This window comes from Pogona vitticeps, chromosome 1 (genome assembly GCF_051106095.1).
Source record: "Pogona vitticeps strain Pit_001003342236 chromosome 1, PviZW2.1, whole genome shotgun sequence".
NCBI classification, from domain to species: Eukaryota; Metazoa; Chordata; class Lepidosauria; order Squamata; family Agamidae; genus Pogona; species Pogona vitticeps.
This window is the reverse complement of record NC_135783.1, coordinates 66,153,326-66,179,550: the sequence shown is the minus strand read 5'-3', so window position 1 is coordinate 66,179,550 and position 26,225 is coordinate 66,153,326. Positions and strand designations below refer to the sequence as shown.

General features: G+C 40.5%; 1 long non-coding RNA gene across 1 annotated transcript in view; it reads left to right on the top strand.

Annotated features, from left to right (window-relative positions):
• The first annotated feature begins 418 nt into the window (after positions 1-418).
• Positions 419-26,225, top strand: part of LOC110087888 (uncharacterized) — a 29,900-nt gene continuing 4,093 nt past the window's right edge. Inside the window, exon 1 of the long non-coding RNA XR_013540525.1 lies at positions 419-25,748. This is a non-coding gene — a long non-coding RNA (uncharacterized LOC110087888). The remainder of the gene's footprint in view (positions 25,749-26,225) is intronic.

Genomic DNA, 26,225 nt, shown 5'->3' with positions numbered 1-26,225 from the left:
CCACACAACCCAGGTTCACTTTCAGGTATGACATTTATTTCTCAACCCTTTTCCGCTGCCGCCACGGTACTTTTTTACCTTTTACCCACCAAAAAAATTTATATAAGCCAACATTACCCCCTTGATTTGAAAGGAAGGAAATGATACAGTATTTGATGAAGCCATCCTTTTTCCTGCCTTAATTCAAGCCTTGCCTGTTTTTTTCATAGTTTTGAGTCAGTCTCTCTCTCTCACACACACACACACAGACTCAAACACACATCCTTCCTCCCACCCTCCCTCCACCCTTTTTCCCCGCCTTAATTCAAGCCTTGCCTGTTCCTAGTTTTGAGTCACACTCTCTCTCTCTTCTCTCTCTCTCTCTCTCTCTCTCTCTCTCTCTCTCTCTCACACACACACACACACACACACACACACACACATCCTCCCTCCACCCTTTTTTCCTGCCTTAATTCAAGCTCTGCTCATTACCCCTAGGATTTTCACTTTTACCCCATCTGGGATAATTTATCCCTGTTCCCCGACCACTGCTCTATTAAATATGACTCTTAATTCACAGTTCTCCGTTATAACAATGTTTATTTATGTATTTATCAGTAAATCATATAAAGTAAATCATGGATGATCTTATTTTATTCATTCAATAACTTGTGCTTTGGTAACTTTTATATTTTCTTATGTATAATCATGTTAATCAAGGTATTTATTCTTTTCTTATCTTGTTCTATGTATCTGTTTATACTTCTTTAACACCAGGCTGGTCCTAAATGTCTAAACTGCTTCTTTCGAACTGATATCCCTAACTCTAACTCATATCCCTAACTCATCCCTAACTGATGTTTAACTTTCTTCCATTTCTCTTATATATCCCTAGTTCTGCCTCTTCTGTTCTCCCATTGATTGTTAAATCAGGGTTCCATTGTGATGGACAGGAATGGTTACTGACCTGTCCGTCACAGTATCTTTGAAACAATTTTATCTTATTTAATTTAATTTTATTTTTGTGAGTGTTTTATAGTTTGAGGTTTTTGGTCAGGGGCTCACCAAAATGTGTCTTGACCACTTTCAGAGGTTTTTTCTTTTTCTTTTAATAAGGATTTTAAAAAATTATTTAAATAAAAATACACTATACGAGGGCAATAATAAAAATCACAACCCTCCAAAATAACACGCATATCAGATAGCATTACTAAATCAAGTTAACACATCTCTGCATCCATTGACAAGTGAGGCTGGATGATTGCTGAAAGAATCAGTACAATTATTAGAATACTGAATAAAGGGGAGCCAAGTTTACAAAATGAGTCTGTGCTGGAATTCTGGTACATTCATCGTGACTGTGCAGTGCGTTTTTCCATTGAATGTTAATTTCAATACTCTAGATCACTGGTTCTTAACCTTGGGTTACTCAGGAGTTTTGGACTGCAACTCCCAGAAGCCTTCACCACCAGCTGTCCTGACTGGGGTTTCTGGGAGTTGCAGTTCAAAAGCATCCAAGTAACAAAGGTTAAGAACCTCTGCTCTAGATTTCCGAGCATATATTGAAATTTCTGCAGCCCTTTTCCAAAATTGAACTATTGTTTCTCTAGCTACTACAATAGAATTTTTTTTTACTTCTTATGATGTAGTAATGCATGAGAAATATATTCAAAAATTAAAAAAATATAAACTCATTAATCCCAGTACTGGGGTTACAACAATCTACTTTCAGAACTTTTAGTCTACGGTTTCCAGAATCCACCAACTCATAAGGCTGGTAGCCATATGGAATGAAGGATTCTGAGCAATGCAGTCAAAAAGGAACATTCCAAATTTCTCTATATAGATACAGGAGCAACCCCACAGAGTAAGCCCAACTGAATAGACATGGACAAGTTTTAAAAGCTCTTAATAGACAGGTTTTAATAGTCCAGTTTCAGCTGGTCTCTTATTTAAATCCTTTAAATCTCACATTCTTTGTGCAAATTCTTTTTTTTAAAAAAAGTCTCCCCCTAACCTAACATCCTAACCCTTCATCAGGTCATAGTATGCTGTTTGGGATGAGGCAATCTTGCATTGGCATGTTTTAGTTCACATACGTAGTTGTGTGTTGTACTTGGAATGATTTGAGACCTAGTTTGTACAGATCGGTATTGTGGAGCCTGTAAGAACATAATGGTGCTGCTTTATTTATTTATTTATCGAGGTGATTAGAATGTTAAGGAACCCAGGAAACGCTGCTAGAAAAAAATAAAATGACACCGCTCAGCATGGGAGAGCAGGAGCTGCTTCCTGGCCTTCAATGTAACACACACAGCAGGCACTGATAATACAACAGCTCCTGTAACCTCTGCCTGTTCTCTGTCACTTTCTGTGTTTGCTGTTATTTGTTTTATGTTGATACTGTCGGTGCAGTGAAAGAGATTATATATTTTTTCCTGTGGCATAAACAAAATGACTTGGGTTTCACAATGAGAATAATGGTAATGACTAGTCAGACTTGTAGGAGACTGATAGCATGGGGGAAATAAATCTTCTGCATTCACCGTGGGAACAAGGTACCATGGCTTCTAACAAATATGTCAGTATATGGGAAGGAAACAGAAAAACTGAGCTGAGGGCATTCATTTCATCTCCCAATAGTCTAGTTGATAGCTTTGGGTTCATCCAAGCCACGAATACTCACACAACTGCGCTGTGAGTATTAAAGGGCTTCCTAGGCTCACAGCCTGGTGATTCTGTCATAAGATTATCATCAGTGCAAACAAGGTATATGCATTCTCTTTGGAGAAATATTCAAAAAAAATGGACGAGATGAATATTATTTGTGGACTTTTGGAGCAACTACAAGGGGAAACAAGGGGCTGCTCTTCCCCCTCAAGGCAGAACACGACCACAATGGTCCCTTTGTACCTCATCTGGCATTGGTTTGGGGGTTTTTTGCAGCCATTTCACCAGCAATTTCATGGCGCTGTAAGTCAAAGAGAAATACTTTTATTTCTGTTTAGATAGCCTTTTTATTTTCTGGAATATTTTTCTTTTTTCATTGTTTTCTCATGCAAGTTAATAAAATAGCATATTGCACTATTAGTATGTGTGTGTGTGTGTGTGTGTGTGTGTGTGTGTGTGTGTGTGTGTGTGTGGTGTTTGTAAGAGAGAAAGAGAGAGAGAGAATGGAAGGATGATCTTTGTATAGTCTTTGAGTGAGTAGTCCACAGAATTATGAAACTGCGCATTTCCCCTGCCCCCAAGTCATAGCTGTTTGTATTCCCCTTGTTGGTGGAACTTTTCTTTCTTAAGAAAGATATTGAAGCACACAATTAATTGAAGGAGCTCAAGGATGGAACAGTTTGGAGTGTCTCCTAAGAGTGCAGGGTGAATCATCCCTGATGTTTTTCCACTTTATTTGGGTACAGAGAACATCAGGAGGCTTCTACATACCAATGCTTTAAATCTTCACCCAGGAGTTAAGACTCCTGAGCTTAATAATTTCCACAATCATTCTTTTGAAGCTATAAACATTATTTTTAAGCTATAATAATAATAATTTATATTTATTTTCCATATTTATATGGAATTTATAATCCATATTTAACATAATGCAGAGTTATTGGTATATATAAATGTTGCGATGGCCAAAATCCTGTTGTGTAGGGTAGTATATTGCATTAGAATAGACCCATTGAATCAATGGGAACTTAGTGAGTCAATTCCTCCAGAAGTTCCATTTATTTAAGTGGGCCTGCTCTAACTGTCCTAATATAAGTTGCAACTGACATCCTAGCTATGCTACACTAGCATGTTGGCTACAGACTAATATGTATTGGTGACATATGATATTTTCACCTAGGTAGTGGTTTAATTGTGAAATGTAACTAATGGTGTGGAGTTTTGAACCATAGATCTTTGGTGTAAGGATTTGCAAATGTCTCTCTGCAAAAGTAGAGTGATGGGGGAGTAGAAGAGTGAATCAATAAACATACCTCTGCTAAAGTTGATGAGGATGTTGAACTAGAACACAGGAACTTCTGGCTGTAGTTCTCACTACATTATAAAACACATGGAATGTACTGTGGGCAGCCACTCAGTTCTCTGTTTGAACTATCTCATAGGATTCTTGTAAAGATAAAATGGCAAAGAAAACCATGTATGCTATGTTGAGCTCACTAAAGGAAAGGATAGAAATATAGCAAATATATACAGTAAATGCTTCAAACAATCAACACACAAGTGTTTATATGTTTTGTACATCACCACAATGCACATATTGTGGCAGATAATTCCAGTTTGTACCATACATATGTGGTCAATCTGAAAGACAGAGACTTACCCAGATATCTTCTGTTCATTTCATCTCCATAACCATAATTGTGTGCCGTGAAGTTAATTCTGACCTCTGGTGACCGTTTTCAGAGTTTTCTAGGTAGAGAGCGGTTTGTGGTTCCCTTCTTCTGTGGCTGGTGGGGCGTGGTGATGCTGTGGGTTAAACCGCAGAAGCCTCTGTGCTGTAAGGTCTGTAGATCTTCAGCTGTAAAATTGAATCCATGCAACGGAGTGAGCACCCGTCGTCTGTCCCAGCTCCTGCCAACCTAGTGGTTCGAAAGCATGCAAATGCAAGTAGATAAATAGGGACCACCTCGGTGGGAAAGTAACAGCGTTCCGTGTCTAAGTTGCACTGGCCATGTGACCACGGAAGATTGTCTTCGGACAAAACGCTGGCTCTATGGCTTGGAAACAGGTATGAGCACCACCCCCTAGAATCAAACACGACTGGACAAAAATTGTCAGGGGAACCTTTACCTTTACCTCTTCTGTGGCTATTCTGGGACTTGCACAGCTTACCAAAGGCCACACAGACTGACTCTTCTGGGATGAACAGTGGGGAACTGTACTCTTCACAGTCAAATACCTAACTCACTGAGAACAGCTAGCAACTTCATGACAGGAGGAGGGAAATCTTCTAGATCACCTTGGCCATTTGGTTGTAGATTTTCGTTGTCAGGAACATGTACAACATCCATCTAGACAGCATGCTTATAATGTTACTCTAACATGGCTGGGTAGGTTGAGCTGGCTACCTCACTGTGGAGCCAGATGCTGGGAGTTTGATTCCCCACTATGACTCCCGAAAGAAGGACCAGCCTGTGTAGCCTTGGACAAGTTGCATAGTACTAGGACATCACTAGAAGAAGGGAATGGTACACTGTTTCTTAGTACTTTGCACCTAGGAAACCCCTGGACAGGAATACTATAAGTGGCAATCAACCTGACAGTATATAATTATCATTATTAATGTTGATCTACCTCTTCCCATCCCTATTTCCAACCTTGTTGACCCTTGTATATCTGAATGGAAGCATACCACTTATATGGCTGATCAAACCATAAAAAACTCAAAAGAAGACAGAGGCCTTCATCTAAATCAACCCTGGGCTAAAACATAGATTAAAGGATGACCTGTGAAAAGCCATTTAACATACTCTGGGAAAGGCCCTCTAAAAATAGAACTGCACCATGATAGCTAAGAACAAACCAGATGATATAATGGATTCAGTCAAGCTGTGCAGGTTTAAAAGTTCAGCCATAGATCAGTTGCATTATGTTTTTCCTCTCTCCATCCTACTCGAAAAACAAAAGTAGTCTGGGAGAGAGGAAGTGGTGTGGACCACAAAATGATGCAGCCCGAAATGGTTTAGCTTAGTCTTTCATTCAGAGAAGAGACAGCACTTTGTGCAGTTAAGTCATTTAAAAAAAAAACACCCTCTTTGCTTTCTTATTATACCTGTTTCTTTCCCTTTTGGTTGCCACCCAAACAGTGAATGGTGGCAGCTGAAATGTCTTGCAAGAATAGCATTAAATACGTGTAATGCACCATAAATAAACAGAAAGAGACAGCCAGGAAGCTGCAGCAATTGCGCTTTGATGTAGCATGAATAATGGTCTCTGTGAAAGTTTTGTGTCTCCGGGGATGCTTATTTTCACTCAGTCACCACTGATATGGGAAGGTACGGAATCCAGTTTTCTATTTCCAGATTTCCTTCCTTTGCAATGGCAGCTGTTGCCCCATGAGAAAGTAGATGCCACCTGCCCCTCCCATATTATTTCCCCCACATTAGATTTCCCCTTGCCCTGCAGGAGAAGTGTTCGACTGGACCATGGGCCCTCTGCCAGGAGGGACACGACAGACAGCTATTTAGAGTTCCCTTGCAAATTTCCAGGCTGAATCAGGACCCTCACTGAGAACAGATTCTTGAAGCCAGAAATGCTATCTGGGCCTATATCTCTTCTTAAAATGTCCCCATGTTGAACTGACACCAATGTAGTTTCACTGCGGCTTGCGGAAAGTGCCGATACACTTCTGGTGGCCCTTCAGTCATCAAGCTGCCTATCTGTATTCCAAACTGCTTTTAAATTAAATAAAGAAATGGCAGATGGTTAGATCATTGTAAATCTTATGTTTCTACCCTTGCCTGCTTTTACCTATAGATACAGCATTGTCTTGTCAACAGGTTTCTATTGACTTTTTCTCCCTGGACAGTTACATTGCTTGCTGTTTGCTTGGAGTAATCTCCTGTCAGCTCCTGACACAGTAGCAAAGCATTTGATTAAACCAGGCTCACTTTTTCTTCACAGGTTTTCTTTCTTTCTTTTGTTTCATTCTCTCTCTCTCTCTCTCTTTTAAAGAAACATATATGATCCATTATCATTTTACCTTCACTTGACCGTCCTGCTGTTGTTTTCATTCTATTCCATTTTATTTTTTATTTTTTTTAATCTTTCCAAATTGCTTAGTCTGAATGGCCAGAAATGAGATGAAAAGTGCTTAAGTACTGCTAAGGTTCAACAAATGCACTGACCTTATGATAATTTAGGTGTCACAGGGCACCAATAAATGCCAAAATGCTGTCTTCCATTCCATAACTAGCTAGATAACTGCTCTAGAATGCAATAAAGCATCAAGTCTTCCTGCTAGCACTCCTAATGAACTATGATGAGCCATAAAAAGTTTCTTTCTTTAGACTGAGAGTCCTCTAGTGGTAGAGAGTGCTAAGACACCAACAGCCATGAAAAACATTTTTCACACATTCCCTTCTATACCTTAACACTTTCAAAATCCTAGTTTAAGACAGAAGGAGAAAAAATGACCCTGTTTAGAAATGCAGGCATAAACAGGAAGGATAACATGGGAGGTTGTTTCGCTTTTACATGGCGATGGCACTTGTTCCCCTTGCATGGTCTGAAACTGGTCAGTGGCTACTTGTCTTGAAGGTTGTGTGCCACCTCCAGGATCAGATCCAGCAATGCTCACCACACATACCAGCTGCTGAGAACAGCAACAAGAAAGAGGTAACAACTCATGCCCTGCTAGTGGCCTTTCTGTGGGCATCTGGTTGCCCACCATGGGAAACAAGATGCTAGCCTAGAGTGGTCTAATCTAGCAGATTGTTCTTATGAGGTGCTCTTATTCTGAAGTAAGAGAGTAACAGCACTTTTTGTGGGGGGGGGCATTGTGGCAGAATGGGCCATGTAGCCCTTAGCACTCAGAGTCCTGCACTGCTCATAGGACTTTAAAATGAAGTTAAAAAGCAAGGGGGGAAACCCTCTGGCTACCTTGTATAAGTAAGGCGAGTGATAATGAATTTCATGTTGTTATTGTTGCTTTTCTTCATCAACACTTTGCTACCACTAAAAGTAACACTGTCACTTGTAATACTTTATTTTAGAGCAGCTTTGATAAGAATGTGGTAATACAAGAATGTAAGCTCTGTCCACAGAGGCTGGCTGACTAAAACAGTAAATTTGGAAGTTCAGATGCTCTTCATAACAGCTGCTAAAACTACCTCCCCACACTGGAGAGTGCAAAAACACAGGCAGATGGATCATTGAGAAACAGACCTTTTGTAAGGTTATTGGCACTTGATTGCCCACCCAAGACCAAACAACCTGCTAATAATTTGCATTATAACTGTGACCATGTGCAGCAATCTTAATCTTCTAGGTACTGTGGGGATGATAGCTAATCTCAGAGGAAACAGGGAAGATAGAAAGCTGGGATCATAGTCCCATCTACTCAGAAAATCTTAGGGCTTCAATCTTGTGAGCCCTTCACTATCACATGAGACTTGGGAGGTTTTCTTTAGTAATCGTCCTGAAAATAATAGCCATAAGAGTCTGATGATTAATCCTGCACAAAACAACATAGACAAATTTAAGAAACAATTTTTTAGAACTGAAAGCAAAGGAATATAAGAATTCCTATTGATTTCCAGATTGTATGTTTCAGTTAAGTAGAATGAGTGAAAAATGTAATGAGTAACACAGCACGTAATGTAATGTTTTACTTCAAATCTATGTAAGGTTAATGACTGTGCATTATGTTTTTGTTTTAAAAGTAAAGGACTGAATGATTTTGAAGGAAAGAGTATCCTAATATCGGGGAAAATCCTGTTTTCAAGTTCCAGGCCTTATTTCCCCCCAGAGCAGCCATGAGTTTGTAGGGGAGGATCCCATGCTGCTGAGCTCAGTGACTGGGATCTGTAATGCCATGCATCAATCAGTCCCTTAAAACTACAAGGAAGCTTGCAACTGAGTGGGGTGTGTGTGGAGATGCCGCCCCCCCCAGCTCTGTCCATAAGCTGCCCATACTTAGCACTCAAAGACAACCACAGTTCTCATAAATGTGCATTGAGAACTAAGTCGTTGTTTCCCTCACCTTCATCTGCATTGGCAAGCCATGGGTTCCATTTCACAGCCGTGTTTTCTTTTGTGATAAAAGTGAGGGAACTGACATTCATCCATCCTGGTAAAGAAGTATTTTTTCCCCAATCCATCTTTGGGCCATAAAATTGTCAAGCTGTCAGTCGCTTGTTTATGTATCAACTAATCATTTTAATTATATTTAACACATGAAAAATAATCTTTTGCTGTGATTTATTCTTGTTTCCAGTAGTCATTAGAATATAGTTTAGATTGCATCAGAGTCTTCCTTTATGTTCTGCATACATTAACCTTTCATTGGTGTGTGTTTGGGAATCTTACGTTCACTGAAAGAATTCAAATGCATCGTTAATGATTGCTTGCAAACTCTGATATAAAGAACTTTTTTTGGCCTGAGTAGTAATAGAAGAAAACAGTATAACAAGTGTTTTCTTGGTTTCTCTTAGTATTTTTTCCCTACAAAACCGAAGAAGGAAGATAAGTGTTTTCCAAAGTATTGACCAAAGTCCTGTTGCTTAGCACAATAAATTGCAATACTGTAGGCATTTCACATCAGTGGAGATTTAGGGAGTAAACTCCTCCATAAGTTCTATTAGTTCATATGGGCCTACTTTAACTGTGACTTACTATGCTTAAGGAAGTCACAGTTAACATAGGATAATTTAGATAAATGGAACTTATGAAGGGGTTCACTGGTGCTGCGGGCTAAACCGCAGAAGCCTGTGCTGCAGGGTCAGAAGACCAGCAGTCATAAGATTGAATCCACAGGATGGAGTGAGCTCCCATCACTTTGTCCAAGCTCCTCGCCAACCTAGCAGTTCGAAAGCATGCAAATGTGAGTAGATAAATAGGTACCACTTCAGTGGGAAGGTAGAATGGCGTTCTCTAGTCATGCTGGCCACGTAGCAACAGAAACTGTCTTCAGACAAGCGCTGGCTCTACGGCTTGAAAACAGGATGAGCACCGCCCCCTAGAGTCGGACGCGACTGGACTAAAAATGTCAAGGGGAACCTTTACCTTTACCTTAGTACTATTTACTACATTAAACAACAGGATTTGGGGCATTGTGTTTACAAATACTTAATCACATTTGCAAGGCAGTAAAACCATGGTTATTTGTTTCCAGGAAAATTACCTTACTTTTCATCATTCATTCCTTTGATGTCGCCAGCTTTGAACCTCATGTGCTTATACATGATGTCTAAATTTTCAAATCCTAACAGACCAAAACCTTTAAAGGCACAAGGCAAGAATTTTATTCCAGTCCTACGGACTGTCTTTTATTGAACCCCTAAGTTGAAAAGCAGTTTAGGTGAAGAAACTACGCAACCTCTAAAATGAATGTATTGATCTCCCCTCCCCCCGCCACAGTATTCTCAGGCCAGTACTCTTGATTCTTAATAAGGAAAACGTACATTAAAATGCTGATTCCCAACCCCGTCCTTGAGTCTTAAAAACTGATACAAAACAAGGACGGGAAGACAATGCAGGTTGAATTGGGAGAAATATAACAAAATTCAGATTCTGAGTTCCCTACACCAAACTTGCAGGGGCTTCCAGGTGCTGGAGGATCTGTACCCTTAGGTGCTCCTTTCCAGTGAATACAGACACTCACAGGGCAGGTTCAGAGAAAACACAATGTTGGGAGTGGGACTCCCACTCTCCCTTAATGAATACACTGCATAGATGGAGGTGTAACACACGAACAGTCCTGCTGTAAATACACTTCTGGAAATGCTGTGCTTCAACAGAAATGGTATTGTTAAACTGCCTCTCATATATGGCTTGAGGCTTGAGTAGAGGGAGCAGTCCCATGAAATTGTGGGGTGAGGAGCTCTCCTGCTCTGTCCATGAGCTGCCCTGGCCACCTGCCACTGACACTTCCCACTACTCAGAGCAGATAAGCCACAAGGACAATATAAAGGTTTTCTTCTCCTTTGTTGACTATAAATCTGAGTGAGCAGCAGGCATTACACTTCTTGAAAGTCAAATCAGTGTTTACACACTGCATTTCTCTCCATTTAGCAGTTTTTAAAGACTCACATAAATTAATAGATAAACTTGTTAACATTGGCAGAAAAGAATCTAATTAGTTTGTTGATGTAAATTGTAACTCAGCAGGAAATGTGGGTCTGCAGAATGATCACACAGTTGTAGTTGTTGATGGTTGCAATGCTCTAAATCAATTATTTTTCACAACTCTCACAAACTCCCAAGAATGAGATTCTTGAATTAATTTACTTCGAGTCACCATATAGTTAGGTATTTCAGCATCTTACTTCTACCTTGTGTCCAGGAAGCTTTCCTTTAACATCTTGTTCACACAGGTGGGAACATGTACAGAAGCCAACATGTACCACCCTGTAGAATTGTTAAAACACCCACAATTGTGGCAACTCCAAACAGGAAAACTGCGATGGCAGGAGATTTATACAATGAAGTCTGAAGATTCTTCCTGCTTACATGCTATTTCTTCCATATGAAAGCAGGCCAGTATCATCACAACGATGGTTGGAGACTGCAAGTGTCAATCAGTTTTTGGGAAGAGCTCAGTAGCAAATGCCATCATTAAGTAGTTTGTACATAGAGTTTTGGAACTGATTTGGAGATGTAATCAAATAGGGCCAATTCAGAATGTCTTAAAAAAATTCAAAACTGAATCCGATCAGTCCATATCAGATCCAAGTTGGATCTGGGTCAGTCTGAATTGCTTTGGACCATTTTGGTGATTCAGTGTGTCTTCAAAATGTTACAAAACAGTATCATATAAATAACACCAAAGAGTATGATGGGAAGAAAGAGAGGAGCTGACTTTCCTCATCAACAACTCTAGCTTGCCAGCTCAGACAAGGCTCTCATCAACATCTCCCCCTCACAGTGCTTGCAGGGATGGATTTGAAAGGAGAGATTGTATGATGTCATTGAAAGCTACAAGTGTCCTGACAGTTGTTGACTGCCTGGATTGCTTTGAGTCTCTGACTCATCATTTACAATTTTTTCTCTTTTTCATCAGGGTAGCCTAACCTAATCCTGTGTTTGCCTTTCTCATTTACCAGTTTATTATTTGAGCAGTAACCCATTTATTGTTTGCAAATCTTAGTGTCCTAGGAAGTGACAAATGTTCTACCCTGCACTCCCAGTCCATTCCTTTGGCTTCCAGTCTGGGAAGGACAGATGTCTCGGCTTCTGTACTCTGCTTACAGTTTTTGGTCTTGTCCTGGTTTTGGTGTATTTTTGTGTTTACTGTAGCTTGTGCTTCTCCTTCATTCATCGTATCAATTCTCAACCTTCAATCCACCATTCTTGATTCTTTGCCAGTCCATTTGCCTGCTTCCTTACTCTGTATGTGTTGCTTATTTGAGTGAGTCTGTGTATTGATCTCAGTGTTATTACAGTAGCATGTTTATTAGGATGTGGAACTTCCCTTATTCCCTTATATCTGCCACACATGTCAGCCCTAGTTCTGTGCTATTAAGTGTGTGTTTTGGATTAGGTTTAAGTGCACAAGCACCACACATAAATCATAGACAGTACCATAGTGCAGAAAAACAGCACACAGATTATGAAACTTCAAACATGTTAAAGTACCTGTTAAAGAACAAAAATCCTAGGATTGATCTGTATTAAACTTGATAAGAATCACTAACTCAAGAAGACCCAAATTTAGTATGTAAAGAACAAACAAACAAAAATTATTTTAAAAGAACAATAATTATAACCATTCAGAACAGAAAGCATTGGATTTATTCGTTTGGAATCTGGCAGAAATAAATCTCTCTGAGTGGCCACTGAGTCTGCAGTTTCCATTCAGACTGATGAAAAAAAAAGTGACAACCACTTTAATTTCCCAATGTAAGTCAAAGGGAAGCATGGAAATCTGGATTTTTAAATTTATTAATAAGCTCATTTTTCTTATTGAGAGTTGCAGCTATTTTTCAATAGTCAAAAATCAGAGAAGGCAGACTGTAGATCTTCATCTCAGTGAACAAGACTATTCTGAGATGTGCTTTTAGGATTATGTCCTTAGAAAGGCCACCAAAGACCAGGAAACATCTACATTTCTTAGAAGTTTGATTTCTTTCCACAGCAAACAGTGTGTGTGTTAGCTCCTGGGTGATAGCCTTTCTAACCTCCCTTTGAAACTCCCCTCTTAGGTACAATTGAAGTGACCTGGAAAGGCTAGCCTTTCAGCAACTTTCAGAGCAAAAGGTCAAACAGATCTCATGCCACTTCTTATTTCGTCTGGGCCCCTGTACTATCATTAGCACAAAGCTGGATTTTAATTCAGAAAGGCCTACGTGACTGCTCACACAGTGTACATATCCATGTTTTCATACACTAAAAATACATTTGTGTTTTTGTTTTTAACCCACAGTCCCAATTAGCATAATTGAACTGGTACCAGCAACAGTAACAACCAACTATGTACATACCTATTCCCTCAATGATGGAAATCAGTTTGAGTCCATCTATTGGTGGCACATGTTCCAGTGTTTGAGTACCACTGCCCTAGAAATGTTCTCTGACTTTTGAGCAGTGGTTGCCACAGCTGGTACATATGATGCATGTACTATAAATGGAACACGGAAGTAGTCTAGGTGGGATGCAGTCTTTTCATCATATTTATTAATGTGTTTTTTTTCCTTCCCAGTCCCCATGGGCCATGGGCACCACGGCTGGTTTCACATGCCATCTCCTTTCAGCCCTCTTTTCTATGGATTATTCATCTGTGACCTTTCCAAATGCCAATAGTAACTTGGGACACTTGGTGTTTCTCCTTATCTCCCATTTTAAATTGTGATTTTTATCTTTGAACAACTTGTCATATATGATAAATATAAGAGCAGAATGCCTGTAAACATATTAATGAACCTTTTGTTTCTACCTGTGGTAGGAGGCCAGTTCTTTGACTGATGACTGTGGTGTTGGTCTAGCTGCTTTCGTGGCTAGGGATAGAAAGAACTCCTAAAGTCACATCAGATTAAAAACACTCAGTCAGAGGTTGAGTAGTATGGGATGCCATGAACTGCAGATAAGGTGTCTTCTCAGTCAGAGTAAATACACAAATACTCCATCCTTGTCCGAACTAGCTTTGAGATGCCGTTACATAACAAAATGTGGCAGGTCATCATATTGTCATCATTCTATATCATAGGGCAATTCCAGGGGAGCTGAGGGCCATTTTTCAAATTTGCCAGCAGCCCAGAAGCTGTACACACAGAGAAATAGAATTAAAGGGGGAGGAGCATGGCCAATAAGGCTAATTTGCCTACTTAATCTTTCTTTCTTTTTTAATTAATGAAGTGATTCTGTGGTATAAAGATGGGTCCATTGGATTTTTGTGAACTGGAAAATGGGCTTACTTTAAAAAAGGAGGGTTAACTGAAAAAGCTGCCTTGTATTTTCTAGTAGCTAAATTATAGTCCGTCTACATCCCAATCCCAAAGAAAGGCATTGCCAAAGAATGCTCCAACTACTGTACAATTGCACTCATTTCACAGGCTAGCAAGGTTATGCTCAAAATCCTACAAGGTAGGCTTCAGCAGTATGTGGACCGAGAAATCACAGAAGTACAAGCTGGATTTCGAAGAGGCAGAGGAACTAGGGACCAAATTGCTAATATGCGCTGGATTATGGAGAAAGCCAGAAAGTTCCAGAAAAATATCTACTTCTGCTTCATTGACTGTGCAAAAGCCTTTGACTGTGTGACAACAGCAAACTATGGCAAGTTCTTAAAGAAATGGGAGTGCCTGACCACCTTATCCATCTCCTGAGAAACCTATATGTGGGACAGGAAGCAACAGTTAGAACTGCCTATGGAACAACTGATTGGTTCAAAATTGGGAAAGGAGTACTGTAATGTATGGAGGTGAGAGCTGGACCATAAAGAAAGCAGACTGCTGAAGAATTGATGCCTTTGAATTGTGGTGCTGGAGGAGGCTCTTGAGAGTCCCCTGGACTCCAAGGAGAACAAACCTATCCATGCTAAAGGAAATCAAGCCTGAGTGCTCCCTGGAAGGACAGATCCTGAAGCTGAGGCTCCAGTACTTTGGCCGTCTCATGAGAAGAGAAGACTCCTTGGAAAAAACCTTGATGTTAGGAAGACGTGACGGCAAGAGGAGAAGGGGATGACAGAGGACAAGATGGCTGGACAGTGTCATCGAAGCAACCAAGATGAATTTGACACAACTACGGGAGGCAGTGGAAGACAGGAGTGCCTGTCATGCTCTGGTCCATGGGGTCACGAAGAGTCGGACACGAGTAAATGACTAAACAATGATAACAATGTTATAGGGGCTCCAGAGGTGCTTCAAACCATGTCAAGATTACCCTCCACGCCCTAAAGGGCCCAAGGTTTTTTTTCAAACAAAGATTTTTCAATCTATATTTAAAGAGGTAAGGCAAGGCCTGAGGAAATCAGGCACTGGGAGTCACAAGTGGCCCTCAGGTCACATGTTACCCACCTCTACTGTACATGATGCACAAAATTATAAAGATTTACTCAGTTGACTTCAGGAAGTAGAAGACGGAAAAAAATTGTGTGTCTATGTGTGTAGGCTTGCATGTGCAATGGTGCTGAACTAGTTACTAAATAGTAAACGCTGGGAGAACTAATGAAAAACAAAACAAAACAACACTGAGCAATCCTTGAGGTGAGGGAGGAGAGACAGGGTGAGAAATGTATTGTCCACAATGTTAATTGTGTGCTGAAGATTTTCCCCTGCAAGTTCCTAGCACGATCCTTGTTTTTACACTGACAAGCCACTTCTAGAGCTAGATTTTTTAAAATAAAGGATACTTCTAAAATTTTTTACAATAATACAGGATGCTGCCATACAAATGTGGACTGTATCCTCTCCAAATGTAGGTGTGCACTTCAGGCAAAGATAGTAAACCACATCATTTCTGAATTACATAAAGCATGTGAATGTTTTATGCCACAAACAATATGGTTTCTTCATGCACAAGAGAGAATCCGGATTTCCTTCTGTGTTCTTAATATATCCTCCCTCATGACAGAAAAATATTTCCTATTTGTTATCAGACACTAAGTGAAGGTACCAACCTATAGCTTCTGGTCCACCAGCAACCCTTACATTTGTGCACTGAATGGTGCTTCTTTATCATGCTAACTTTTTAACTGTGTGAGGGAAACAGAAGGGCGAAATGTTGCTCTTGAATGTGTGTTCATTCACATTTGCATGTGAAGTAGAATGGGGCATGGCACAGCACAGTCTCAGCTATCTCGAGTACTCTTCTGCAGGAACTGGCTTTGTGACTGGTTGTAGATCTCCCCCACTTCCCATCCCCTCACTCCAGCTTGGCCATCTCTATTGGGTCATACCCAGCCCAATGCCTAGGACAGTTGGAACCATAGTGCTGAGATATTCCATCGCATCCCATCCTATTTAAATGCAAATATTAATAAACACACATTTGTCCAAGGACATCTTTTCTCTTTTTTCTATTCTACCTTCCCAGCCAGGAATGTGGGCTACTGAGCACGGTGCACTGCTTGCTGATACAGCTAATACTGTGACTGTAACTGGGTAAGCATTCAGTGCATTCCCCTCACAATTTGGTGCTTGATAATATATCATCTCCAGAAGTAGTGGCGAGCCAGCTTTTTGTCCTGCTGAAGGACAGATTTGAGGGTATTATTTTTTCCCACAATAGGAGTTTAGGCTGGGATGGCTGTGACACTGCCACAGGGAATGTAAAGCATCATCATCCTTTTTACTCCAGCTGCTGAGCTCTCTACAAGCCGTACTCTGCTCTGGATTCAACAGATAAACATGGGTGTTCAGTTCAATGTATTCTTTTATTAAGGGTGAGTTAACTTCTGTTAGAAATCCAGTGGACTTTGTTTATTCCCTATCATGGCTAATTGCAGATGATTAGGGATACGAAGGCCATCAATTTTCCTAGATAATGGGTAATAGCGATGCCCCTGTGTTTTGATGTTATTCTTTAATTGCTGATTTATTTATTTAGGAAACTTCTGTTGCAAGGCTGAATCTGGTTTTTAGCTTGATGCAGCATTTTGATTAACACTTTTTTCTACAGTGGAGATTCTTCACCTTCACTACAGTGGATCTTCACTGAGTCTAAGGAACTGAACATAATTACCTGGAAGATAAAAGTATGAGGGAATATTTGGTCCAGCCTCCATGAAATCTGCTGAGATTGAACAGCAGATGAGAGTATGAGCCTGGCAGTCTTTAGTATAAATACAAAAAAGTGGCTATAGAATCATCGACCTGTACCTCCGAAAAGGACCTTAAGAGTTATAAAACCCAAGCCCCTGACAAAGCAAGAAATCTACAGCTAAAACATTCCTGACAAGTGGCTATCCAATGGCTGTTTAAAAATCACCAATGAAGGACAGTCTCCCAATCCATTCCATTGTCAAACAACTCTTACAGTCAAGACGTTCTTCCTAATGTTTAGGCAAAATCTCTCTTCTCACAATCTGAATCCAGTATTTTAGGTCTTACTCTCTAGAACTACAGAAAACAAGCTTGTTCCATTCTTCATTTCAGGGCCCTTCAGATTTGTAGGGGGCTCTCATATTACTTGTTCATTCTCTTCTCTTCAGGGTAGATACAACAGGTTCCTTCAACCATTCCTCAGAGGGCTTGGCTTTCAGAATTTTTCCTCATCAGCCTCCTCTGACCACATTCCAATGTTGTTGATATCCTTCTGGAACTGTGGTGTCCAGAACTGAACATAATATTCCAAGTGAGATCTGTTCAACGCAGAATAGACTGTTACTATTACTTTCCTTGATCCACTTTCTCCTAGTTTGGGCAACATCTTTATTGGACTACTAAAACAGCTACACGATAAGATGAGTGCTCACATCCTCTGGAATTCTTCATCAGACTAAGGCAACCTGGCTTCATGCTCAGGATAACAGTGGCTTCATTGTTGTGGAGACCTGAATGTAGAAAACCTTTTCTAGTGAGAAGCGACTGGTGCTGACTTTGCAATCCTTCTGCCACCTCATTAAACCCTTTTTGCACCCCCCTTGTATTTTGGTTTAGTCCATTTTACTGTATTTGCTGCTTCTCAATGTCTGCATTTTAAGCCAATTTTATTAGTTTTTGTTGTTGTGTTGTTGCCATATATTGCAGTTGTTAGGCTGTTTACTGCCATGCCTATCATACCTTACCCTGTGCCCTGCAAGGCTGAAAGATGGTTTTAAGAAACAAACAAACAAGCAAACCAACAACATTGTAATCTGTGCAAGAGCTGGGTTTTTCCTATAAGCTGTTATATTTAAAATAAGTACATATCATTTCAGCAGCTTCACTGCTGTCCTTGTGATAAGAATGTGCTGCTGCCCAGAATAGGAGAGTTTTGTGATCACCTAAATCCATTTTCAAATTGTTTGAATTCAAACAGCATTTGTTGAGCTTATGCAAATGCTAGATATGGATAAATACACTAAACCCTATGTTTTGCCTCCCTCTCCTGCTGGTGATTATTTACCTGGGCTTCCTCCTAATATGTCTGTTTACCCTCTAGTTCACTATAAGTTAAATATGACTATTTCTTATCCAAATACACTGCTGCTTAGCTGCGGTGCATCCGACTGGAAGTGCAAATTACACAGCAATGCTACCAGCAGTGCCCCAAAATGGCAGTTAAGCAGGAATCAGGTTTGGAAATATAGCCCTAAGTATCACCAATATACTTTGCAAACAGATTCTTTGTGTAGAATTATGTTTGTCATATGCAACAGTTATGGTGCAGTTTATTTGAAAGATACATTTTAAAACAACATCTCGTTTAATGGGAGTGAAATGACTTGGAGGAAGAAATTGCCCAATTATTTAAGGAGGATCAGAGAAACATATAGGCTGCTTACAAAGGTCTTTGCCTCCAGACTACCCTCAGAAGAAGAAGAAGAAGAAGAAATCAAATCTGCCTTTGAGAAGGCCAGCTTTTTAATTAAATCCTTTTAAATGTGCTCTACAGCAACTGGGCTACTAAACAAGCAGATGACGATGGCAGAAATGCTCCTGTCGAAGAAGAAGTAAAGTATTGCCCATTATGTCATTGAATTCAAGAGCAACTTCTTATGCATCGATGCTGCCAAAGAAAATAAGGTGAAGCTGTTTGAATACAGTTAGAAACTGACGCTAATGTTGCTACTATGAATGAAATAGAATTTAGGAAAATTACTTGCCTGGATTACAACCTCCAGAATCCTAGAGTTACTGACCATGCTGGCAGAAGGATTCTGGAAACTGCATTTTTTAAAAATTTAATTTTTTCTGAGATCTCAAGACTGGCAAAAGGCCACACTTTGTTTTCTTAAGAGCACTCAATTGTTTTAGATTGTTTACAGTGTTTTCAAGTTATTTTTATTGATTGCACTTTGCCTTGAAACATTTGGTTATAGGTGGGATAGAAATGTTTTAATAAATAAATAACTATTTGAAGTCTACTCAATCCAAATATCAAGAACCACAATAAGAGAGATGGAGGATGCTTGTTAAAACTACATTATTTTTCTTCTTGTTTTCTCACATGGCCACAATACTTCTGAATCCAGAATACGAAAAAGTGAGGGGCTTGGGGCCAAAATTCTCAGAACCTGTCCCCACCCACAGCATGGTCAGTGGCCATATTGACTGGGAGATGCTGGGAGACAACAGTTGAAAAAAGGAACTTAAACTGTCTCCCTATTAATAATGTAACTTAAAATCCCTAGCAAAGGCTCTGATCTATGTTTTGACCTACTCCCTGAAATGAATTTGAGAATACATTAAGCTGATGTGGGCAAGGGAACAAACAGCTTCTTAGACATTTGAGCCATGATCCCAGACACTTTTAGGCTCACGTAAGCCATTTGGATGTATCTAAATACATTCCAGTCTGCTTAGTCCTGGATTGTGGCCGTTGGTCATTATGTTGTCTGCCAGAATAGCAAAGGGGAATATGATCTGTGCATCTGCTAGTGGCATTAAAAAGAAGGAAAGAAAGAAACGTCCAAGTCACTCTGGTGGCAAACCAAGACCACGACCCAGCCTGACCTGACAAAAAAGTTCCTGAGACCCCGGTATAGTCCCTTTAATGGATGTGAATCCAATCCCATTCTTTCGGTCTCCCCAATATAAAATCTTACTGGATTTAGACAATAAGCACGTGTACATAAAAAGAAGGGTTCCTGGGTTTTGCAGCAGAAAAAAGATGATACCTGCCATCCAACCTGCCACAACTTTGTGTTCAAATGGCAGAATTTATCTGGGATAATGAATGACACATCAGCATGGCACATAGGAGTCAACTATTAAAAAGTAGCATTGGCTAGAGAAAAGACTTATTTACATACTTTTATGTTTTATGAAAGGGAAGATGTTCTTCAGATTCAGATTCAAAGGGAGCAAAACAGAGTTACTATACCACCTGTGGTAGTATTGCAATAAGGCTTTTTTTACAGACACCTAAAATTTCCAAAAATGGCCCTGCTGCCTGGGGGTTTCTGTATGTTGAAGTTTAAAAAGTACAGTGGTGCCTTGAGTTGTGAAATTAATTCGTTCTGGATGATGGTTGTAACTCAAATTGGTTGTAACTCAAAGCACCATTTCCCATAGAAATACATTGAAAAGTGATTAATCCATTCCAGCCATTTTTTTTGTTGTATCTCAAGGCGCTGGTTGTATCTCAAAGCATTAGTTCACAAAGAACTAATGCCAAAGCGGTTAATCCATCCACTGCCACTAGGGGGAGACTTTTTTAACCTAAGATGACCTCTAAGGTTAAAAAAAGGACAGGAAAGGAGGGAGGAAAGGAGGGAGGGAACAATGGAGAAAAAGAGGCATTTTTTCCGGTCGTATCTCAAAGCGCCAGTTGCAAGTCAAAGCAAAATGTTGTGGAGCTGGTTGTAACTCAAATTGGTTGCAAGTCAAGACAGTTGCAAGTCGATGCACCAGTGTAACTTGTTCACACTCTATGTAGTTGGGATGCCCACAGAATTCTCACCACTCAAATGTCACTTTGGATGATGGGATTCTGAACCGCTTTGTCTTGTTTGCAGTGCAGCCAATGTGTTAGCTATCTGCCATTCCTCCATTATAATTTTTACATGAGGACTTTGCTCAGTCCACTGCTCATTGGGTTTGTCTTTCTCTTTTTATTTTATAAGTTGCCAATGGGCTTTGTTTACAGAAACTTCATGTCTGTATTTATTTTTGATTATGTATCAGAAGATCTCAGGATATTTTTAGACAAATAAAACAGCATTGTATAAAAAAGGCATGTAAAACATTATAAACAATTTAAAGCATTTTTTTAAAAAATAAAGGCCAGAATCTTATTAATTGTACCTGCCAGTGTAACTTGATTGGCATAAATCTCAGCTGCCAATTGCTGCAAGTTAAAATGTCAGCATAGGCATTTGCTGCCACACATCAGGTGTATGACTCAGTGTGTGATGACAAATACCTGTGTTGACACAGCAATTCACAGACAAAACTTATACCAACTGAGTTACACCAATATAAATTTTCAGTTGTAATCTGGCCCAAGAGTTCAAACGCTATACACAGCAAACCTTATGTCAAAACTACACAGCCTAATCAGGCCATGATCCTTAGGCCCAAAAAGCTAGACTGAAGAGCGATGATTGAGCCTGTTGATAAAAAATGAGGCTAGCAACAATTAAACCTCCACAGGAATAGTGTTCCATAACTAGTGTGACACAGCAGAGAAAGGTTTCTCCCATATCTCAAGGTATTTCCTCTACTGGAAGAAAACAGACAACCCCCTGCTCCACCAGATCTCAGTGCCTAGCCAAGTATGTATAGAGAGAAATGCTCCTTTAAATAGCAAGGCTGAACATATAATCAACATTACTTCAGTTGATTAACTCACAGTGCAAAAAAAATTAAAATAAAATGGAATTGTGATCTCATCATGGCTCTTCTTGAAAACATTTTTATTTACTTAACCTCTGTCATCCTCAGTGAAATTACTGTGGAGCAAATTCCAACTGGCCACATTGATCATGGGATGATCATGGGATTGCATCACCAAGTTTTTAGGTGCTGTTCTTATTCAAGCAACTATGCATGCAGGAGCACTAGTTCCCCATTAGGAAAAGAAAAAAAATATGTGAGCTAGAATCTGCAGCAAACTATGCACTGGGCAGTCTTAAAATTACATTTCTACAATTTGAGTGTTGAATAGGAAAACAGACTGTGGGATACTAGGCAGAACCCAGGCAAAAAAACATTTTTTTTAAAAAATAGAATGAGGGGCATCCACTCTTCCACAGTGGCATCCATCCACGTTAGCAGAAGGGGCAGATGTGAGCACTTACACCAATGGAGCAGGAAGGTGGATGAAATTCTAGGATGTGTGGTTTTCCTATTTGCAGCACTGATTTATTTATAGAGGAAAGTGAATGAGAATTTCTCTTACTCCTCCTGGACTGTATTTTTACTGCTCCCTAGCTCAGAAGTGCAATAACTTTTCCACCACAGAATGTAATTTCTCTTACCTTTTTATATATAGCTGCAGCCTGAACAATCGTTTGCTAAATATATGAAGAACAACAACAAAAATGCTCTCAGTCTGCAACTTGAGGTTGTGCTTTTTTTTGGAGATGGCTTCCACCTACCTGCAAAAATCCATTATCAGACCCACATAAATGTATCTATGTGTAAGGAACTTGATCAGTTTAGGCAAATAAATGTGAGGTGAAACAAACAGATGCCCTTCCTCATTTTTTTTTTTTTTGTTAACATAATTCTCCTTTGGTGATTCCCCCACCTCAACTGCTATTTATGAGCCAGCATCCTGCTGTTTATGCATCTGCAAGCAGGCAACTCTGCCAGCTGTGGGCGGCATTCTGCTGCCTGTCCATCAACCACTCAGTTTACTCTCTGGTTGATCAATTGGTCATACAACCAGCTGCACAACCGTCAGTCAGAAAAGTGTTGTGCTCCAAAATCCTCAGAGCTATTCTCCCAAGAAGGCTTGTTTATTTAAGACCATGATGGTGGGATGGCACAGTGCCCTCCAATCCAACCTGGGCAAAGGCATTATCACCAAAAATCACAGATGTTATACTTTTCTAGGGTATAAATATTTTCTAACATTAGAGTCTCACTATCCTAGCAGTGTTCTATGGATGAAATATCTCAGTAAAGCATGGCATTGTAAAACTGGAAGGCAATTAAAAGTCTGTTTGTGGTTAATACCTACACAGCAGCTGGCATACTGTACCTAAACTGTTCGTGAGATACTAGCCACTACGTTAGGTGTTGTTGTTCAATGATATCTGCTAAGTGAGGTGGTGCAAGCTTGTCGGCTTTGAAGAAGAGTTTTAAAAATGTATTCTCATACATTTTTTAAATCATAAACTGATGGAAAGTATTCTCTGTAGTGGACAGGAACCAGAGGTGTTCACATGATATGGAACATTGATCATGTGCAACATTTCATCACACTACCTGTTTCTTGTTTCCTTAAGCCACCATTCCTTGGAAGGGAATAAGTCGCACAAAACATTCAGGATGCTAACTATTCCCCCCAACCTCTGTCACCCCAGACATCCTGGCTACTTAATTCTGAGGAAGCACCTGGGGAATATGATCTAACATCTGACAGTTGGTGTGGCCAGTGTTGCAGTGGAACAAAGGCTTGAAGTACTAAGACGTTTTGAAAAGGAAAGATTACTGTGTCATCTGACTTCTGAGCTTAGCTGTGGTCCTCATAGTCTTGGGACTGCAGATGGATTTTCCCAGCAACAATATACCAGTGGGTACATATCTGTGTGCCAGATGGACAGACAGGGATCAGCATCAGGATGTGCATTTGGGGACCTCAGGCTATATTGGTGGGTGTTTGGCCTTCAAAATCTACCATTGCTCTGCTGACGACTGACATACTATTGGGCTGAAATGATATGTCAGCTCAGTCCTCATGTGCAGCTCATACCACAGGGGTGTAACAGAATGTGGGAAACCCTCTCCATATTTGAATAAAGGGCAAATAGATTTAATAAAGGGCAAATTTGCCCATGCTCTTTCAGAGACCCTCTGACTATATCCTTGTCTGGGTCCATGAGGGTCTTTGTGCATCTCTGAGCATTCATGAAGATTCTGTTCCTGCAAATGGGAAATGACAAGTGACAAGATCAGGACATAGACTGAATGGTGCAGGCAGGACAGAACAGCACCACTGGCAGCCCATAGAGGTAAGCACTGTATTTTAGCTTTATTTTCCCCCTTTTTCTGGCTGCTAGGAGAAAGGCTAAATTTATATCCTAAGGCAGTCACAGGTTAGAGAGTAACTGAGGGACTTTACAATGGAAATAGTCACTGTTGTCTTTGATTACTCCTTAAAGGGGTGATACAGGAAGCCTGTGCTTGTACACTTCCCATGTTTTGTCTCACCCTCCACCCTTCTTGATCCCTGCCTCTGATACTAGCGGTGTTGCAGCCACAAGACTTTGTTGTGTTAATCAATGACTTTCCAGCAGGGAAGGCAAGGATGTTTCATTTCTAAAACATACTCTTCTTTGTTTTTCTGTATTTTCCTTTTTCTTTTTTCACTTCTGATTATGATGTGTGAATGTGGGATTTAATATGAGGGATCTGAGGACATGCCACTCCCCTGTGTTTGTGACTCTGTAGTCTCCTCAGAAATGCACAAATATCCCTGGTTTGGTTTGTTCTTGCAAATCTGTCTGAAGACAACTCATATCCCTCCCATTTAAGCTTACGCCTTGAACGTAAGGCAGATTTAATGCTCCTTTTGATTCAGAAAGCTGAACAAAGGCCAACAGCCATGGCTGTCACATGTTCAGGTTCTTTCAATACCTTGTGTTTGCAACCCCAAACGAGAGAAAAACAAGGAGGTTTGTCGAGAGCAGGGCTTCCAACGCCAGTCTTAGGGGCTGGTGAGACTCAAGGGGGTGTGGGTCGTCCTTCAGTTAGTCAGTCACTTCATGTCCTGGAGGCCCCTTGAAAAGATGGAATACAGGCATTAGCTCACTCTGAAAGCCACCTAACAAGCTATTTCTGAGGCAGTAAGGGGAGTGTTTCCGTTTATTTAGTGGCTGAGGCAAAATGATGAGGAGTGGGGCAAAGGAATGTATCCAGCTGCTGACTTCGCGGTGCACAAACAGGGAGAGGGATTTATCAGATTTTGATGGGAAGGGGGGGAAATCATGGAAAGAGTCTGATCTACTCTTGAGTATAATCAAAATTAAATTGTACCAATGCTGTGCATTTTCAGAACATTTCCCCCCTTCTCCTTTAAAGAAAAGCCCCTCATAAGAACTGCAGATGAAAGTATTGCTTGTGAACAATCGTGTGTGCTGTGAAGCAGAATGAGGAGCAGGCGGTTCTCACCCTTGCCCTCCTGGAAGAGTGTCCCTCATAGAAAGCCCTTTGTTTTCGACATTTTGCATGCCCAGCGCATGGCATGAGAACTGTATTCATTTAATAAGCCAGCCCCATCTCCTCAGGGTGGGAGAACAAAAACCCCTGAAAGGACGGTGGCAGGCAGCAGGGCATTGAAAGGTAGTTCCCTCAGAGCACACAGGCATGGCTGCCATAGGTGGGTGGACAAAGCGGTTGTTCTGTTTGGTTGGGACAGTCAGTGGTGCCAAACAGGCCATGCCAAATTGTCCATCACAGCTTGGAGGCTGTTGCCCAAATGTTATTCACTTGAGAAATGCTTGTCTCTGGGTAATGCTTTAAGTCGGACACTGAGGTTTCCGGGGCATGAGAATTTCTCAGTCCTGGAAAGGGAATAAAAGGCCACTTCCATTCTCTGCGGGCAAGAAGAGACTCTAAATTCCCTCTCTGTCGGCTCTTCTTTGTTTTTAGTCCAGATACTGTCTTAGATCCAAGCCAGCCCAAACAAAAGCTGATTATCTCACCTTTTAAATAGAGGGATTGCTGTAAGCATACGAAGCTGTGGCGAATCTGTGGGCTGCACTTGACCAGCTGAAAATACAGGGTTGCATGCAAAATACAAGAGAAAGGAGAAGCAAGGGTAAAAAAAGGACTCAAAACTGAAGATGGGTGATCATTTCAGCCTTTTGTGCTTTGATGTGTGGGATAGTTTCTAGCCATTTGTATAACTTAGAGGTATTATCCACAGGCAGTACGGACATGGATGTGTTGGTTTTTTGAGAACTGTGTAATCCTAATGTTTTTACACCCACAAAGAGTCTAACCAGTGGCAGAATTCTAGGACAAAATGTACCTGTTATGAGCAATTTGCAACTCTTTTCCTCCCATTTTACAAATCAAAATAATTTCTAGCATTTGCTATTCTTCTACTTCCTGCATGGAAGGCAGCCCATCTAGGAGAAGGAAAACTCCAATTTCAAACCTCCACTACCTTGTGGCTATATCCACTCATGGAAAAGGATTCAGGAGTTAACCTCAAGGCAAAATCTGGAGCTGGAGTCCCGAAAGCAGCATGTGTCGTTCTGCCAACTCCTGCGACATTGCTGGAACCAGTTGTATTGGCTCTTGCCTTTCCATTGGACCATT